General features: G+C 39.8%; 1 protein-coding gene across 4 annotated transcripts in view; it reads right to left on the bottom strand.

Annotated features, from left to right (window-relative positions):
- Window positions 1-20,549, bottom strand: part of LOC306873921 (MSL complex subunit 3-like) — a 178,756-nt gene that overhangs the window by 36,574 nt on the left and 121,633 nt on the right. The gene's annotated exons all lie outside the window — the stretch shown is intronic.

The following is a 20,549-nucleotide window of genomic DNA, read 5'->3' as shown; positions in this document are numbered from 1 at the left end:
TTCAAGTCAGAGGCTGCCCTTCTTTGAGAAAAAAGCATATTAAGAAACGCACACTTAATACCTGTGGCTCCTGACAATATAACAAGGTCTTATGAAGCAAAACAATTGGTCTGTGCAATTAATTAAACATTATTTACAACATTATTACCTGTAATCCATTGCCTTAGGCAACAGAGAAATCCTTGTTTTTTCAGCAAACTGGTTCTTTCAGACAGTTTGTTTCAATGAACAGAGTTACTTCACTATAGTTTATGTAATCACACAGTGACGTAACATATACACAATTATATTATTAAACCACCCAATAATGATGTGAAATATGGAAGTTTTACATGTCTAAAGCACATAAAGTGAATAAACTTTCTTTATCGGCTCACCTTAAAGAAGCCGATAAAGGATCTAGGGGATGGACCTAGAGTACTGATTGAGTTGGTAAAAACCAGCACGATAGGATCAAATACGCCAGTATTTTGTCAGGCAGGTCCAAAAGTGAGTTTTGATGGAGTAACTTGTAGATCTGTGCTGCTTGAGCCGTGAACTGTTTCTGGTTCAATCAGTTAATCAAAACCGGTTCAAAAAGAATGATTCATTCGCAAACCAGACCCTGAAATCACCCCTGGACTGTTTGCCTGAAGCTATGGATTACTAGTAATAATGTCATAAATAATGTTGTCAGGAGCCACAGGTATTAATTTTGTGTTCCTTGGCATGCTTTTTTTAGTTCTCAAAAAGTAGCAACCACTAACTTTTATGAGTTTTATAAAACATTTTATGAATCACCAAGGACTACGGCTTCAGCTAAAAAATGTATTTACTGTTCTACTCAAGAAAAAAAAAAATCACCTATATCCTGTCTGGCCTGAGGGAGAGTAAATTACCAGTAATTTTTCATTTTTGGGTAAACTAACCCTTTAAGTATATGCTGCATCTCTAACAGTGCAAGCATACAACAATATGTTGAGAAGCATACAAAACTATGCAGAGAATTCGTACCACACCAAAATGCATATTAAGTCTCCATAATTTCTTAATACAATTATGGTTATACAGTATATATTATAAATAAGCATAGTATTTATAATATTAGTACTATTTACTTAGTATCTTATCTGTCTGTTTACCTATCTGTTTTGTCTGATCTTATCTTGGTGTTTACCGGCTACATTTGTTATTATTAATCTAAGTACTTTACTGGAACTGTGACCTTTTCTTTTCTTCTATTTAACAAATACTGGTTTTTGTTTTCTTTAATTTTTTCAGTCATCTTGGAACACCTAAAAATACAAAAAGTTTAACTTTTTCCTAATATTAGGGAACCACACATAACTTCTGCCGAATTCGGTAGCTTAATGTGTTCTTCTCATCAGTTTTGTCTTATCTAGTATTTTGCCTTATTCAACAACACATTTGACATGCAGCATTTTAGAAAAAAGCAGACTCGAACTTGTGGCGGTCGTGTCAAATGCTGAATCCCCAGTGCTAATTCTCAATGTCACGTTTCCAGTCGTTTGACCAGATTTTGTTGGTTATATTAGTGTAAACAGCCTTTTCCGAAAAGTCGGGTTATAGCCTAGCCCTAGTGTAAACAGACAGTGCAAAAATGTAATATACAGTTGTGCTCATAAGTTTACATACCCCTTGCAGAATATGCAAATATGTTAATAATTAAAAAAAATAAGAGAGTTCATGTAAATTGCATGTTATTTTTAGTACTGTCCTGAATATGCTATTTCACATAACAGATGTTTATATATACTCCACAAGAAAAAAAATAACTAAAATAATAAGCCGGGGGGTGAAAACTTTTTGAATTTGAAGATCTGGATAAATTTAATTTATTTTGTCTTCTGAGAAACATGCAACTATCTTTTGTAGCCTCCGAAAGGCAGTACTAAATGAAAAAAATATGATATTTAGGCAAAATAAGAAAAATGTACACATCTCCATTCTGTTCAAAAGTTTTCACCCCCTGGCTCTTAATGCATGGTTTTTCCTTCTGGAGCATCAGTGAGCATTTGAATGAAAAAAAGTTCCTGTATATATATATATATATATATATATATATACATACATAAAGGAACTTTTTTTCGTGTGTCACGTCATGAAATGTTTTTAATACTTCGGAAATTAACGTGATCACAATTTAATAAAAACATTGTAAGTTATATTAACATTGTAACATTGTAATCTATGTATATCCATATTTCAGGAGGTAGGGGTTTGCATGGGGCATCAGAGGGGGTCGGGGTGGTTTGCAGTGTTAATTTCGTCGTCGACGACGAAAAATATTCGTCAACGAACCTTTTTTCTGTGACTAAGACGAGACGTTGACGAGCTAAAACTAATATCTGATGATAAAAATTATGACGAAATTTATGCCACATCTTCGTTAACAAGACGAGACGAAAATGTTATTTGAGGACTACCGGACATTCAAAATACATCCTACAGGCTAAGTTAACTGTCTTGTCTTTCAAAATGTGCGTCTCTGTCATTGGATAAGGTGCGTTTGCATGGCAGCCGCGGTGGACGGATAGCCTACCAAAACGCGAACTAGCGATCTGAAACAATGGCCTCAGCACCCGAAGGGTTACGGAGTGGGTGACTAGACGTCCCGTTTTTCCCGGGAGTCACAATTCATTGTCGATTAACTTAAAGTCAGTGAAGGTGCGATAGGCGGAAACGCGCTGATAGAAGTGCTCTCTCTCGCACACGCTCCACTTCTTCAATTCTCATACAGCGCGCGATCAGTCCTCAGTGCTGAAATACACGCACAGCAGTCCAAATGTCGCTCATGTAGAGTATCTCACGGAAATACAGTCCGTTATGGTTTAAGTGAGCTTAAACAGGTGCGTGAAAACTGAATGTATGTCAGTAGGCTATTACATGCACACCTTCCATCTTAAATGGACAGCATTCCTAATTATCTGTCATAAATGTTAACCAACAAAAGATGTTAAATAAATGTATACTTAAGTAAACCTACATTTTTCCAAATTCAATCCTTGATTCAAATTTCTCATAACTAAGCTTAATTGATTTGGTCTAAAGAGAGAAGTATTGATGACTATTTTTGTTAGAATACTACATATAATATAGCTACCAAAATAAATGTTGGTAACTGCCGTTTGACTAAAAGTAATGACTAAAAGTTGACAAAAATGCAATGACTTTTTGTCAACTAAAACTAGACTAAAACTATGAAAGACTCAAATGACTAAATTGTGACTAAGACTATTAAGCTTTTTCGTCTCAAGATAAAGACTTAGACTAAATCAAAAATGCCTGCCAAAATTAACACTGGTGGTTTGAGTTCAGGGCTCTCACAGCCTGGGGGAAAAAGCTGTTGAGCAGTCTGGCGGAGCGGGCTCTGATGCTCCGGTACCGTCTTCCTGATGGTAAGAGCTGGAAGAGACTGTGGGAGGGATGGGTGGAGTCCTTCACGATGCTGTTGGTTTTCTGGAGCATCGTGTAAGGAAAATGTCCAGGATGGAGGGGAGAGGGGCACCGATGATCTTTGCAGCTGTGTTCACTGTCCGCTGGAGGGTCTTGCGGTCAGCAGCACTGCAGTTCCCGTACCAGAAGGTGATGCAGCTGGTCAGCAAATTCTACAGTCAGTGCCTTTGTAGAATGTGGTGAGGATGGGTGGAGGGAGACTTGCTCTTTTCAGCCGGCGGAGAAAGTGTAGGCGCTGTTGTGCCTTTTTGGAGAGTGACATGGTGTTGGTGGTCCAGGTGAGATCCTCTGTGATGTGCACCCCCAGGAATTTAGCGCTGCTGACTCTCTCCACAGTCGAGCTGTCGATGGTCAGTGGGAGGTGGTCAATGGAGTTTCTCCTGAAGTCCATCACAACCTCCTTTGTCTTCTCCACATTGAGGGACAGATTGTTAGTGCCACACCATTCAGCCAGCTGTGCCACTTCCTCTCTGTAGTGCGTTTCATCGTTGTTGCTGATGAGACTTACCACTGTTGTGTCATCAGCAAACTTGATGATGTGGTTGGAGCTGAACTTGGCAGTGCAGTCATGGGTCAGCAGTGTGAAGAGCAGCGGGCTGAGCACACAACCTTGTGGGGCACCTTGTGGTAGTGCTCGAGGTGTTGTGGCTGACACGGACTGACTGAGTTCTTCCGGTTAGAAAGTCTAAGATCCAATTACAAAGGGAGTTGTTAAGGCTCAGCAGGTTTAGTTTATTTATGAGCTGTTGTGGGATTATTATGTTGAATGCCGAGCTGAAGTCAATGAACAGCATTCTAACATAGGAGTCTTTATTTTCTAGGTGGGAAGGGTGGAGGAAATTGAGCCAGGTGGAGGGTGGAGGAAATTGCATCGTCCGTAGAGCGGGGTGTTGAAGATATCTGTTAGGACATCTGTCAGCTGTGCAGCACAATTTCTCAGAACACGGCCAGGTATGTTGTCAGGACCCGCAGCCTTGTGTGGGTTAATCCTAGATAGGGTCTTCCTTACGTCAGCTGGAGACAGACAGAGCTCCCGGTCGTTGGGAGGTGTGGGCAGTTTTTGTGCAGGTGTGTCATTAAGCATTTCAAACCGTGAATAAAAGTGCATCGGGGAGGGATGTGTCATCATCACAGGCCTGTGGCGGGGGCTTGCAGTCAGTGATGGTCTGAATGGCTTGCCACAGGCTCCGTGGGTCTCTGCTGTCTGTGAAGTGATTGTTGATTTTTTGAGCATATGACCGTTTTGCATTTTTGATGCCACAGGACAGATTGGCTCTTGCTGTTTTGAGGGCTGCTTTATCTCCTGATCTGAATGCTTCACCTTTGGTCTTTAGCAGCCCACGAACCTCTGCTGTCATCCATGGCTTCTGGTTTGCAAGTGTGGTAATGGTCTTGCTGACTGTCACATCATCAGTGCACTTTTTGATGTAAGCAGTCACAGTTTCAGTGTACTCATGCAGGTCTGTGTGGTTGTTGTAGGTGGCTGCATCTTTAAACATGTTCCAGTCTGTGCACTGAAAGCAGTCCTGTAGTGCTGAGGTGGTATTGTCTGGCCATACTGTGATCTGCTTTTGAACCGGTTTGGCGAGTTTGAGAAGTGGTCTATATGCTGGGATTAGCATAACAGATGTGGTCTGAGTACCCGAGGTGGGGGCGGGGTACAGCCTTGTAAGCGTTCTTTACTGTTGTGTAAACAAAGTCCAGTGTGTTGTTTCCCCTTGTTGCAAAGTTCACATTGGTAGAACTTTGGCCAAACTGTCTTTAAGTTTGCGTGGTTGAAGTCACCGGCTATGATGAAAAAGCCGTCAGGGTTATTTGTTTGTTGTTTGCTGATGGCGCTGTACAGTTCACGATGTGCGTCTTTAGCGTTTGCACACGGGAGGGATGTAAACCACGACGATAACAATGGCCGTGAACTCCCGTGGCAGATAGAACGGTCGACACTTCACAAACATAAACTCCACCAGCGATGAACAGTGTTTTTGATAATACCACAGCATTGTTACACCAGTCTTTGTTGATATACACACACAAGCCACCTCCGCGGGTCTTACCAGATAGTGATGAATCTCTATCCGCTCGGTAGCTGGTTAGCCCATGCTGCTGAATGGCGGAGTCTGGGATGTTGTCGTTTAGCCATGTTTCGGTGAAAACAAACACACAACAATCCCTTGCCTCATGCTGTGTAGACCGACTGAGTTGAATTAAGTCTAACTAAGTTTGTTTTCCAGAGAGCGAACGTTTGAGAGCCTGAGTGTTGGAAGAGCCGGTCTTGTGGGGTTAGCTCTTAGCCTAGCTCGTATACCTCCGTGCTTACCGCGCTTCCGTCCTCTCTCACACTGCTTGCGACACTGCCTTGTGCGGGTAGCTTCAGTAGGTGAGGCCGCGGTCTCGATGTCCGGCTCCAGCAGTAAACAAAGGCCTCGTAGCTTCTCAGTAGCCGCCGGCGAGAGTTGTTGTTTGTACGCGTTGCAGATATCCAAAAGGCTTTGGCGATCATAGATGTGTTTTGGATTGATTTCCTTGTGAGTTAGCGGTAATTTTACACTATTTGGAGACGAACAGATGACATTAAAAGACATAAAAGTACCATCTTTGGAACCCGGAGCAGCCGCTGCGTCTGAGCGCGCCGCCATCTTGGATATGAATCAAGAACCAACATGGAGCTGGGAATCTGAAGGATCTGGAGTGATTCTAGATGAAAAAAATGGTCTCTGATCTTTTGTCAGGTGTTTTCTAACGTCATCTGCCATTATAGGAGAAAATTGAGCTGTTATTTTGGCAAATGGAGGTTTCAAAAAGTATTTAATAAAAGGGTACCTATTTGTAGCCAATTTTTAATTGTGTCCATTGTGTATTAGAGAAAAACATTTGTTTCATAATGATATTTCCCCCCATTTTAAATTCTTATTCTCCAATGAAAGGTTAGATTTTTGTGAATTAAAAAAAATATATATTAAAAGATCAAAAGGATTAACAATGCAGATAAATTTTCACAGCCTTAGATAATATTTACCAAGGGTACCAATAATTCTGACCACTACTGTATATATATACACACACACACACACACACACACACATACATACATACATGTATGTATATTAGTGCTGTAAAAGTTAACGCAAATTCTTTTTAATGGCACTCATTTTAACGCGTGATAAACGCAGCACGCATTTTCTGTTTGACCCGTTGCCTAGCCCGTAGTTGGAGAAATGGAGATGCACAGTGTTGCCAACTTAGCATCTTTGCAGACCCCTTTAGTGACTTTTTCCCTTCAAAAAAGCGCCTAGCGACAAATCTTTAGGGTTTGCCCAAACTTTATTTAGTTTCTGAGATTCGCTGGTACTGCCGCGCAAGCGCGAGGTCTTGTTGTCCCAGCGTGCCCACAGACCTCTATTATCTCTCTCTATGCGACTGCTCTGTTCAGCGAGCGGCAGAGAGGAGCAGTGCTTTCAGTTAAACAGATATTGTGTTGCTTCTCTAATTTTACATGCAAGTATAGCCGAAATCACAGCACAGCTATTGTCTTTATCATATGTGTATTTGATTTCATCAGACGATGGCTCGATTATAAATCAGGATTTTTGTGCAGATTAACATCTTAGAAGGGAGAGCTGGTTATGTAGCCTAGTCTTAATGGGTCAAGTTTCAGTCACTATTTCATATTCATTCCTTTGTCTGACAACAGAAACAGTAAAATATACCAATGACTGTTTTGTTGAGAATTTAGCTGCATCAAAATAGAGTATGTGGGCACACAGAGGCAAACAAATCTAATAATAAATAATAAATGTACATTTAGCATTTTCAGAAAAAGTGAGCGGCCCTGTCTTGCAAAAATGTAAACAGGTTTGTGTAAGTAAATTGCTCAGTGCAAAGAAAGAAGCGATGGGAACCTGGTATTTCTTTTTTCATGTGTCTAATACACATGAACAAGCTGTTTGAAAAAAGATCTATGACCTATGTCTAGTCTTCATGCTCTATGTTGACTATAGTTTCAATAATAATAAAAGTATTAATAGAAGTATTTCAAAAGTATTAATTTCAGAGATGGAAAGTAATGAATTACATTTACTCGCGTTACTGTAATTGAGTATTTTTTTGTGTACTTCTACTTTTTTAAAGTAATTTTTTAAGTCTGTAATTTTACTTTTACTTAAGTATATTTTGTTTGAAGTATTGCACTTCGCTACATTTTAAAACACATTAATTACTGAGTAAAAAAATTGCTCCCTGGAAACTACTGCAGTAAATAATGGGCAGGAGAACAAACTGGCGCTAAAATCACAAGAAAGATGCAGACGGACAAGAGTCATTATGGTGCAGACCCAGCTGAAAACAAAACCCTGTCATATTCTGCTGAAGTTAAACTCGAAGGAAATGAAGTTGTAGTGCTTGAGTCAAGACTGAACATATACACACACACATTTTAAACTCTCCCACTCTCCTGCCATAAATCCTCGGGTCCCAGGAGACCCCTAAAACCCAGAATATATTTGGAGAAAAGACATCTGGATGCTTTTAAGAGAAGAGCAACTTTAAGTGCTTGGCTGGATTTATTAAACTTCACCCAAAACCCTCCCTAATCTCTTTCCATTTAACGCAGTAGTTCATGAAAAGTATCTGGAAGAAGAAGTTTTCACAGCCGACTCAGGACTAAGACAAATTCCCAGAGCTCCACAAAAGAACTGACATTATGACCTTGCGTTATCAGCACATTCCAGGATTGCGCCGTTTTTGCTCCCTAACAGACACAGAGGAAAACGCCTTGCTCAAGTATTTTAAAAAAAGAGGACAATTATACTTGTTTCTGCTATTAAAGCAATATATTCCAGACAATATCTACAATATATTCACAATATATATTAAGGTTGTTCTCAGGTCATTTAAAAGACTTGTGTTATTGAACTTATGATATTGTTGTAATCTTTTGAGGCATAATATTCCTGATCACTAGTTGTTCATTTTCACATGATGGATGTGGTTATTGAGAATTAAGGATTGTTTCATCTATGGCTTTAACCGCGTAATGAATACAAAGGATATATGTATTTTTGTGCATATCAAAAACGTAAGTGTTTGGTTTCAGATAAAAGCTGATTTCACGAGTAATAATATGGTGTGAATGAAAATGATCTTTTCTCTGCAAGGTATGATCATAATATTAATATGTGTGAGATAAAAAAAATAAAAAATAAAAAAAAAGACCCCATGCTTCACCTCACCCGCTCAAATGTAGTGTTGGTGTGTGTTGTTCTAAGGTGCTTTAAAACAGGGGTGCTTTAAAACAGGGGAGGGGCACCCTCCACAAGCTTGTGTCAGCTCGTCCCCTCCCTAGAGCCCTCAATGTCTATGTGCAACTTAAAAACGTGCTGATTTTAATACTTGCTGGACAAGTCGTTAATAAGGTACCGTTAACAAGGTATAAGTTGGACATTCTGATTAATCTCAATTAATCATATAAATATTGACTCTTACGAGTGATTCCCTAAAAGCTAAAATTAGAATAATGATTCTGATTAATTACTTACAAAGTGAACCCCTGGCCATATTTATGCTCTATAATGCAGTGTAAACTGTTTGCCTAGGGAGACCAAACTAGCAGCGTATAAAATATCCACATCACCCCTTCGCAAGCATGTAGAGAAAAGGTAAATACTTACATCGTTGCATTGGTAGTTAAAATTAAGCTTTGCCAGTTTAGCAAAAGGTTTTGCACAAATTGGCCAAAAAGACAGTGGTGCAGGGTGTGCTATATATATCGTCTTCGATAATATCGTAATTGTTGTTTTAACGAAGTGTGATTTTACATTATCAGTATTTTGCCAAAAACCAAACAAAACTCTCCTACAGAACGCAGTGAAGCAGGTTAGACTAGTGCGCGCACACATTTAGAGTGCGTTCTTTCACTGAGTGATTCAGCCTGTTAAAATACATTTAGAATTATCACAAAATTGAAGATTTAGGAGCAGAAAATGTATATATTTATATCATATAGTAAATCAATATTACACGAAGTGTGACGTTTTTTCTCCAAAAATCAGCATAATTACATTAGATTTTTTACAACAGTTCAAAAAACAAGAAGTTAATTAAGATACTTGCATTTTAGACACCATATTGCCTGTTTTTGCTCTATTTCGACAACAAAAATAATTCCAAACACAGCCACCATAGCACAGTTTTGCGTCTCTGAGCAACATGACTGTGTCGTTCCTGAATGAATGAATCAACTGTTTAAATGATTTGGTTCACTAGCAATGACTCACTTATTAACAGTGACTTGCTGACCTACTGGCAGTTTTAATTTCACATTTAAAGTATCTTTTTTTTTCTTTTTATAATTTCAAACGAGTATTCAACATTTTATGTCTTATATCTCAAATCATTATCTCTGCATTTGTAACTGCAGACTTAATGCATTCATGTCCTGCATTAAACAGTCTGTAAATACAGTCAGGTCCATAAATATTGGGACATCGACACAATTTTAACATTTTTGGCTCTATACACCACCACAATGGATTTCAAATGAAACGAACAAGATGTGCTTTAACTGCAGATTGTCAGTTTTAATTTGAGGGTATTTACATCCAAATCAGGTGAACGGTGTAGGAATTACAACAGTTTGCATATGTGCCTCCCACTTGTTAAGGGACTAAAAGTAATGGGACAATTGGCTTCTCAGCTGTTCCATGGCCAGGTGTGTGTTATTCCCTCATTATCCCAATTACAATGAGCAGATAAAAGGTCCAGAGTTCATTTCAAGTGTGCTATTTGCATTTGGAATCTGTTGCTGTCAACTGTCAAGATGAGATCCAAAGAGCTGTCACTATCAGTGAAGCAAGCCATCATTAGGCTGAAAAAACAAAACTAACCCACCAGAGAGATAGCAAAAACATTAGGCGTGGCCAAAACAACTGTTTGGAACATTCTTAAAAAGAAGGAACGCACCGGTGAGCTCAGCAACACCAAAAGACCCGGAAGACCACAGAAAACAACTGTGGTGGATGACCGAAGAATTCTTTCCCTGGTGAAGAAAACACCCTTCACAACAGTTGGCCAGATCAAGAACACTCTCCAGGAGGTAGGTGTATGTGTGTCAAAGTCAACAATCAAGAGAAGACTTCACCAGAGTGAATACAGAGGGTTCACCACAAGATGTAAACCATTGGTGAGCCTCAAAAACAGGAATCCCAGATTAGAGTTTGCCAAACGACATCTAAAAAAGCCTTCACAGTTCTGGAACAACATCCTATGGACAGATGAGACCAAGATCAACTTGTACCAGAGTGATGGGAAGAGAAGAGTATGGAGAAGGAAAGGAACTGCTCATGATCCTAAGCATACCACCTCATCAGTGAGGCATGGTGGTGGTAGTGTCATGGCGTAGGCATGTATGGCTGCCAGTGGAACTGGTTCTCTTGTATTTATTGATGATGTGACTGCTGACAAAAGCAGCAGGATGAATTCTGAAGTGTTTCGGGCAATATTATCTGCTCATATTCAGCCAAATGCTTTAGAACTCACTGGACGGCGCTTCACAATGCAGATGGACAGTGACCCAAAGCATACTGCAAAAGCAACCAAAGAGTTTTTGAAGGGAAAGAAGTGGACTGTTATGCAATGGCCAAGTCAATCACCTGACCTGAATCCGATTGAGCATGCATTTCACTTGCTGAAGACAAAACTGAAGGGAAAATGCCCCAAGAACAAGCAGGAACTGAAGACGGTTGCAGTAGAGGCCTGGCAGAGCATCACCAGTGATGAAACCCAGCGTCTGGTGATGTCTATGCGTTCCAGACTTCAGGATGTAATTGACTGCAAAGGATTTGCAACCAAGTATTAAAAAGTGAAAGTTTGATTTATGATTATTATTCTGTCCCATTACTTTTGGTCCCTTAACAAGTGGGAGGCACATATGCAAACATATGCATATGTGCATATGCATACAACATATGTTGTAATTCCTACACCGTTCACCTGATTTGGATGTAAATACCAAGACACTCAAATTAAAGCTGACAGTCTGCAGTTAAAGCACATCTTGTTCGTTTCATTTGATATCCATTGTGTTGGTGTATAGAGCCAAAAAGTTTAGAATTGTGTCGATGTCCCAATATTTATGGACCTGACTGTACATCTAAATGCCACTTCAGATGAAGTTTCTGTGTTTCCTCTGCATTGCAAAAATGAATTTTGTTGATACTGATCTAATTTGCCTGGTAACAGCCCAAATGCCTTATTATTCTAAATAACTAATTCCTTTAATTAAAAACAACTAGTTTGAAATGTATAGGCCTATCCCAGGGGTGTCAAACTCAGTTCCTGGAGGGCTTCAGCCCTGCAGAATTTAGTTCCAAACCTGCTCCAACACACATACCATCTAGTTTTCAAATAAGCCTAAATGATTAGATTAACTGGATCAAATGTGTTTAATTAGGGTTATATCTAAACTGTGCAGGGTTGTGTCCCTTCAAGATCTGAGTTTGACAACTTTGGCCTATCCCAGTTTTGCCTTGTTAAAATGTAACCAAGTAATTTTTACTCTGAGTTAATTTTAAATGAGCCACTTTTTACTTTTACTTGAGTAGATTTTTAGACTGGCAATTTTACTTGTACTGAAGTAAAATTTCATTAATGTAATCGTACTTTTACTTGAGTAGAATATTTTCGTACTCTTTCCACTTCTGATTAATTTAAGGTACATTTAGAGCAAACAAAAATGAAGTTGCGATTAATCACGAGTTAACTCACGAGAATCATTCGATTAATCGCGATTTTTAAAAAAATAGCGATTGACAGCCCTAATATTTTATTTATATATATACATACATATACATACACACACACAGTGGGGCAAATAAGTATTTGATACACTGCTGATTTTTCAAGTTTTCCCACTTACAAAGAATGGCGAGATCTTTAATTTTCATCGTTGGTACACCTCAACTGTGAGAGACAGAATATATATATAAAAAAATCCATAAAATCACATTGTATGATTTTTGAATAATTAATTTCCATTTTATTGCATGAAACAAGTATTTGAGACAATAGAAAAATAGAACTTAATATTTGGTACAGAAACCTGTGTTTACAATTACAGAGGTCAGACGTTTCCTGTAGTTCTTGACCAGGTTTGCACACACTGCAGCAGGGATTTTGGCCCACTCCTCCATACAGGTCTTCTCCAGATCTTTCAGGTTTTGGGGCTGTCGCTGGGCAACACAGAGTTTCATCTCCCTCCATAGATTTTCTATTGGGTTCAGGTCTGGAGACTGGCTAGGCCACTCCAGGACCTTGAAATGCTTCTTACGGAGCCACTCCTTAGTTGCCCTTGCTGTGTGTTTGGGGTCATTGTCATGCTGGAAGATCCAGCCACGACCCATCTTCAATGCTCTTACTGAGGAAAGGAGGTCGTTGCCCAAAATCTTGCGATACATGACCCCATCCATCCTCCCCTCAATACGGTGCAGTCGTCCTGTCCCCTTTGCAGAAAAGCACCCCCAAAGCATGATGTTTCCACCCCCATGCTTCACGGTTGGGATGGTGTTCTTGGGATTGTACTCATCCTTCTTCCTCCAAACACGGCGAGTGGAGTTTATACCAAAAAGTTTTATTTTGGTCTCATCTGACCACATGACCTTCTCCCATACCTCCTCTGGATCATCCAGATGGTCTTTGGCAAACTTCAGACAGGTCTGTACATCTTCTGGCTTGGGCAGGGGGACCTTGCGCGCGCTGCAGGATTTTAATCCATGACGGTGTAGTGTGTTACTAATGGTAACCGTTGAGACTGTGGTCCCAGCTCTCTTCAGGTCATTGACCAGGTGTAGTTCTAGGCTGATCCCTCACCTTTCTCAGGATCATTGATACTCCACAAGGCGAGATCTTGCATGGAGCCCCAGTCCGAGGGAGATTGACAGTCATCTTGAATTTCTTCCATTTTCTAATAATTGCGCCAACAGTTGTTGCCTTCTCACCAAGCTGTTTGCCTATTGTCCTGTAGCCCATCCCAGCCTTGTGCAGGTCTACAATTCTGTCCCTAGTGTCCTTAGACAGCTCTTTGGTCTTGCCCATAGTGGAGAGATTGGAGTCTGATTGACTGAGTGTGTGAACAGGTGTCTTTTATACAGGTAACGAGTTCAAACAGGTGCAATTAATACAGCTAATGAGTGGAGGATAGGAGGGCTTCTTAAAGACAAACTAACAGGTCTGTGAGAGCCAGAATTCTTGCTGGTTGGTAGGTGATCAAATACTCATTTCATGCAATAAAATGGAAATTAATTATTCAAAAATCATACAATGTGATTTTCTGGATTTTTTAAAAATATTCTGTCTCTCACAGTTGAGGTGTACCTACGATGAAAATTACAGATCTCTCCATTCTTTGTAAGTGGGAAAACTTGAAAAATCGGCAGTGTATCAAATACTTATTCTTTTTCTTTTGTATATTTAAATATTAGTGCCCTCCATAAGTATTGGAACAGTAAATACAAAATTGCTCTGTTGGCTGTGGAGTCAAGACATTTGCAAATATGATTAAAAGATGAATGAGACAAAACTACAGAATGTCACATTTTTATTATTAGCTGTTTCAACACATACATGTTTACCAAATAAAAAGAACAGCACTTTTAGAGTTCATCAAGTATTGGGACAGTTGAACATAAGGCAGATATAAAAGCTATTATTTAGTTGTAGATCCCTTGCGCACAATCACAGCAGTGAGTCTGTGACCCTTAGACATCACCAGACTCTTGGTCTCATCCTTTGAAATGCTTTTCCCAGCCTTTAATGCAGCCAATTCCAATTGTTGCTTGTTTTGGGGAGTTTCTGCCTTTACTATCCTCTTCAGCTGGTGAAATTCATGTTCAATCGGATTTAAATCTGGAGATTGACTTGGGCAATCTAAGACTTTCCATTTCTTTGCCCTTATAAATTCCTTGACTGAACTGGCAGGGTGTTTTGGGTCATTGTCCTGATGCAATATGAAACACTTCCCAATGAATCTGGTGGCATTTTCTTGAATATTGGTAGGCAAGATGGTTTTGTACCCTTCCAAATTCATTCTGCTGCTGTCATCATACATTAAGTCATCAGTAAAGGTAAGAGGTCCTGCTCCAGAGGCAGCCATGCATGCCCATTCCACGACACAACCATGCTTTACAGATGAGGCTGCGGTGTTTCCCCTAAATATAAAAATCATTCATTTCATTTATCTTTTAATTAATGAAAATTAAACAAATCTTTTTTGGGGGGGAAATAAAGGGGATTTAATATTACAATTAAAACATTGAGGACATGTTTTGATTATTCCTTAAAAATAAGGTTTTAATCATTTTAGTAGACTATTACGTACATTCTACTGAACAATAGGAATATTTCTGCCGCAATGTCTACAATTGAAACCCGAACTTTTACTTTGATGGGTTGCCGTGAATACCTTTACATTTTTGTGTGTATATGATATGAGGATAGTTTTACTCAAATGCAACAGTCAAATGCTCATGCAGTTCTGGAGATGTTGTTCTGTATTTATGTCCTCATTTAGTGAGGCGGCAGACGTTAATATTACTGCAAGTCTCACGCGCGCTTCTGTATGAGTAGCAAACAAAACCATGCATCTGTGCCATACATTAACACAGAGACAGGCAGAAGTCATATTTAAAAAGTCGTTTTGTGGCTTAATATTTACAAATACTAGTGGGAGTGGGCTTACTTGTGTGTGCGCGTACATTTGTGTGTGTGCGCATTGTGGCTGAATTCCGCTGTGTGCATACAGAGCGCGCAAATGTAATGTAACGTTAGAGACAGAAATAACATGCCGTCGTGTAAATAAGACAAATAACGTAAGGCTATTTAGTTTAATAAAAGAACAAGGTATAAACCTGTTCTATTGGAAAGGTAACTTTAAATCACTTCTGTTGTGATCTGGCGCTATAGAGAAAAAAAAAATTATAAAATGAACTTGACCTTCAAGAGGGGCGGAGGGTGCAGTTGGGAGGGCGGGTCGCCCTCCTAAGATAATGGCAGGGAAACACTGGGCTGTATGCTTGGGATCATTGCAGTTCCCTTTTTTCTCCACATTTTTGATTTCCCATCACTTAGATTCATCTTTGTCTCATCGGTCCATAAACACAGTTACAAAACTCTTCTGGCTCACCTTTGTGCTTTTTTGCAAATTCTAATCTTGCCTTTCTGTTTTTGGTGCTGGTCAGAGGTTTGCATCTTGTTGCGTAGCATCTGTAATTCTGTGTCAAAGTCTCCTGAGGACAGTAAATTGTCAGAGCATCGCCCCAGCTTTCTGGAAGTTGTTGGTGATTTTACAGACACGTCTTTTAGGATTCATTTTCACAGCTTTTATGATTTGTCTGCCATTAAATTGTTTTCTCAGCCGATCAGGTCGTTGTTGGTTGCTGGTGTGGTTTCCAAACTCTTGATTTCTCCATGCCCTTTGTTTTTGCTAGAGCTCTAACTGACTTCCTCTTTTATTTTAGCATCCAAATTGCTTGCTTTTCTCTCAAAGTCAGCTCCCTCGTCTTCATCCTGGTTTGTGTGTCATCATCGAATGAAAGACTCAGAATGCAGAAGTAATGGATATAACTGATACGACACATTCCCTACTTTTAATATCTGAAGAATTAATGCAACAGGACACAGCTGATCACTTAGAAAGACCTGTGAGGCAACTGTTCCAATACTTATGCTCACATCAGATAGGGGGATGAAACTGAACCGAACTTCTTAGCTGGTAAAACATCTATGTGTTGAATCACCCAATAATAAAATGTGACATTCTGTAGTTTTGTCATATTAGTAAATGTCTTGACTCCACAGCCAACAGAGCAATTTTGTCTTTACTGTTCCAATACTTTTGGAGGGCACTGTATATATACACACACACACACACACTCACTGGCCATCTTAAAGTCACTATTAGGTACACCTTGCTAGTACGGGGTTGGACCCCCTTTTGCCTTCAGATCTGCCTTAATTCTTCGTAGCATAGATTCAGCAAGGTGTTGGAAATTCCTCAGAGAATTTGGTCCATATTGACATGATAGCATCACGCAGTTGCTGCAGATGTGTCGGCAGCACATCCATGATGCAAATCTCCCGTTCCACCACATCCCAAAGGTGCTCTACTGTATTGAGATCTCGTGACTGTGGAGGCCACTTTACATGGAAGTGGGAATCTCCTCAACCACCACTAATGTGCAGCATCCACCTGGATGATGCGACAGCAGCCATATTGCGCCAGAACACCCATCACACACCGGCTTAACTAATATTTTATTCAATAGTACAATAAAAGATTGTTTTCAAGAATACAATAATTTATTTCAGAGATATGAAAAAAACGTAATCTCATATAAGTGTATTTTTCCTTACCTCTCAGACAGAGTCAGGTAGGCGGTAGTATGTTTCCAATAGATTCTTGTTCTCTCTCAACAATGCTTTAACATCACATGCAGACGACAACGCAATCTTGCTAAGCTGCGTCCTATCTGCAACTCTTCTGCTGCATCTCTGTCATTTTCTGTGGGTCTCTGGAATTGTCAGCCAGCTGTCAACAAACTTCATTCTGGCCATTGCTTCTCAGTCTACTCATAGTATCTTGGTCTTGACTGAGACCTGGATTCGTCCATAAGACTTTGCAACTTCCCTTCCTCTCACATGCCCCATCAGGTTGGAAGGGTACTGGTCTTCTCATTTCTGATAATTGGAAATACTCAACCCACTCTTCCCTATGCAATAACAATTATTTTGAGTTTCATGCTATTATGGTAACAGCTCCTGTTAAACTCCATATTTTAATGATTTATCGCCTTCCTGCTCAACTGGGGCACCTTTATATAGGAGCTGGATGGGCTGCTATCCTCATTCTCTGTGGATGGCAGTCCACTTGTAGTTTTTGGTGACTTTGAAATCCAAATGCAGACTTCCACTCCTAGCTTCATTCAATCTCAAATGGCTTACCACCCACTAATGAATCAGGCAACCAGCTTGACTTAATTTACACATGCAATTGCATCACAGACAACATTTGGTAAAACCTCTCGAAATCTCTGCTCATTTCTTTATTACATTTAACCTACATATTTGTTAACCTACACACCTGTGTGCCACTAATTACTCTACCAGTTACTTTTAGGCAAAACCTACGCTCCCTTTCACCCCTTCATCTTTCCTCTGTAGTGTCATCCCCTCACCCACCCATTTCTCATCTCGGAATGTAAATACAGCAACTGACACTTTATGATCCACTTTTACTTCTTGTCAAGACAATATCTGTCTAGTCTGGCCAGTGCATACTACTCCTTTTAACCTAAAAAGTTTCCCCATGCCCCATCTTTACTGTATTTTTGCTGAGCAGTCTTTTGGGTGGCTCGCCAATGTACTAGATTTCTCTAATACAAAACATTAAGTAGGCTTGATCAAAATTTTTGTGTGGAGAAGAATTTATTGAAGATGGTAGTATAGCAATTCTTCAATAGCGATGTTAGCATGTCTTCCTTCAAACAATCTTACCCCTTGTATCATATGAATCCTAGCTTCTCCCAAAGTTCTGTCTGTGGAATATAATTTTATACTTGAAGACAAAAGGCCTAGAAACAATACTGTTAAGACCTTCCCACTGGAGATCCTGCTATCTACAAGATGTTCCTGAGGAATGCTGTTCCTTTGCTATTCTAATGGAATCAAGGTTCACACCTTTATAGACACAGTTATATTATTTCTTTCACAGAATGACCAACTGAACTTTAACCACTCAGGTTTCAGCAGCTGCCATTCAACTAAGACTGCTTTGCTGTCGGTCATTGTAGCCCTGCATATAGTGAAGCTGATTCCAAATCACCAGTTCTTATTCTGCTGGATCTATCTGCCACTTTTGACTCTGTGAATCATCAGATTATCCTGTCTACCATCACCAGATCTGCACTCCCCTGGTTTGAATCCTTTCTCACTGGTAGGTCTTTCAGGGTTTCCTGGGGAGGAGAGGTATTCAAAGAACACCAACTGGTCACAGGGTTTCCTCAGGGATCAGTTCTTGGACCTCTCCTCTTCACCATATACTCTCCATCACTGGGACCCATTATACAAGCACATGGTTTCTCCTACCATTGCTATGCTGATGACACACAGCTCTATCATTCATTTCAACCAGACAATCCACCTGCAGCTCAACCTGGCAAAGACTGAGCTTCTTGTTTTCCCTGCCACTCCTACTCTACAGCATGATTTCATCATCCTGCTAAGTTTATCAAAAATTATTCTTTGGTGACCAGCTGACCCTCAAGGACCATATTGTAAAGACAGCTCGAGCATGCAGGTTTGCATTGCGCTACATCAGGAGGATCAGGCCCTTCCAAACAGAGCATGCTGCACAACTTCTTGCCCAGGCCCTTGTCACTTCAAGGCTGGACTATTGCAATGCTCTTCTAGCTGGACTTCCATCATGCACAAAAAAAACCTAACAAATGTATCAGAATGCGGCGGCATGACTGGTCTTCCATGAGCCCAAAAGGGCCCACTTCACCCCTCTCTTTATCTCACTGCACTGGCTACCGGTTGCGGCTCGCATCAAGTTCAAGATATTGATGTTTGCGTCCAGAACACCCTCATACTTCAGAGGACCATCGTACTTCCTCCTCACTCTTGCGAATCTACATCCCCTCCAGAAGCCTGAGATCTGTAAGTAAGCGATGCCTTGTGGTAACATCATAGAGAGCCATTTTCGTTCACCTTTCCTGGCTGGTGAAATGATCTTCCCACAATTGCATTAATTAACAGAACACCCGACACATTATCTGACAGCAACACTAATTTAATCCCATACCCGTCCCATTTGGCATAAAAACTGGGACCTGAACCTGCATTAAATCTCCTACATGAGGTAGACAATACTCATTTATTACAACTTTTATTCAAATTGTGAATAGATTAAATACAGAAAGCAAGCAAAGAGTGCTTCCTTTAATATACTCACTACAGGTGTCATTCAGTGGCAGCGCGATTGGCTACATTGTGTACTGGACCGAGTCGAAATAGTCTTGGTTATTGGACCTGCAACCCGCCCGTGCTTGCCACTGTCCAGCCCGCACCCACACCACACCCTACACATAAATATTATTCCACCATCATAAATTAGTGATTCACCTGCGTGTACCCGCCTGCATGCAGGACTCTGGCTTCCCCCTTGTGGACAACATAATAGACAACTCTGACCCCAGAGAGTGATTGTAAATTAAGTTTACATTAAATATGTTTGAAATGTCATTCTGAACCTTCTGATATTTCATTGTAATCATTCTCATAAAGTCACTGAATTAACCATTAACTGTTCACCTGATTGCGTTGCCGTCTGCGTGCGATGTTAAAGCATTGTTGAGAACAAGAATGTATTGGAAACGCCTACTACATGACTCTGCTCGAGAGGTAAGGAAAAATACACTTACCTGAGATGATTTTTTATACAGTATATATCTCTGAAATATATGATAGTTTTCTTGAAAACAATCTTTTAATGTATTATTGAATAAAATACTAGTTAATTATCAAAGAAAGAAAAAAATAATAGCCATAATATGGACTTTTGTAAATGCTATGGTACTGTGATGCTCAGATACTGTGATTTCCTTCTCACATTGCTGATTTCACCATTAACTCTTCACCTGAACAGTTTATGTTGCTGTATATAATATCATTGTATTCCTTGACCATCAAAACATAAGAGTAGACATCACCTTTTCTGTGATATCATGTTTGGTTCAGGAGATGTGAAACAAAATACATAATTTGGTTATGGTAAAAAGTAAAATGATCACCATGGCAACCACAAAGTGTTTTTGCAATGGCTCCATTTCTGAAAATGTTTAGGGCCGCAAACTGTACAAGCATACCAAGTTTCATGCTTTTATGAAAAAGTGAACATTTTCACATATCACCTGGACTACAACAGTAGAAGTGAAATCTTATAGTAGTCTTCAAATCTGGGTACTGTCTTGTGTTTTAAAATCACATACAAGGAAGTTTGGTCCCATCAGGCTTACATGACAGTCAAGACTAATGCCGCTGTAAGC

The sequence above is a fragment of the Barbus barbus genome (assembly GCF_936440315.1).
Source record: "Barbus barbus genome assembly, chromosome: 8".
NCBI classification, from domain to species: domain Eukaryota; kingdom Metazoa; phylum Chordata; class Actinopteri; order Cypriniformes; family Cyprinidae; genus Barbus; species Barbus barbus.
This window is presented reverse-complemented; position numbering and strand designations above follow the sequence as displayed.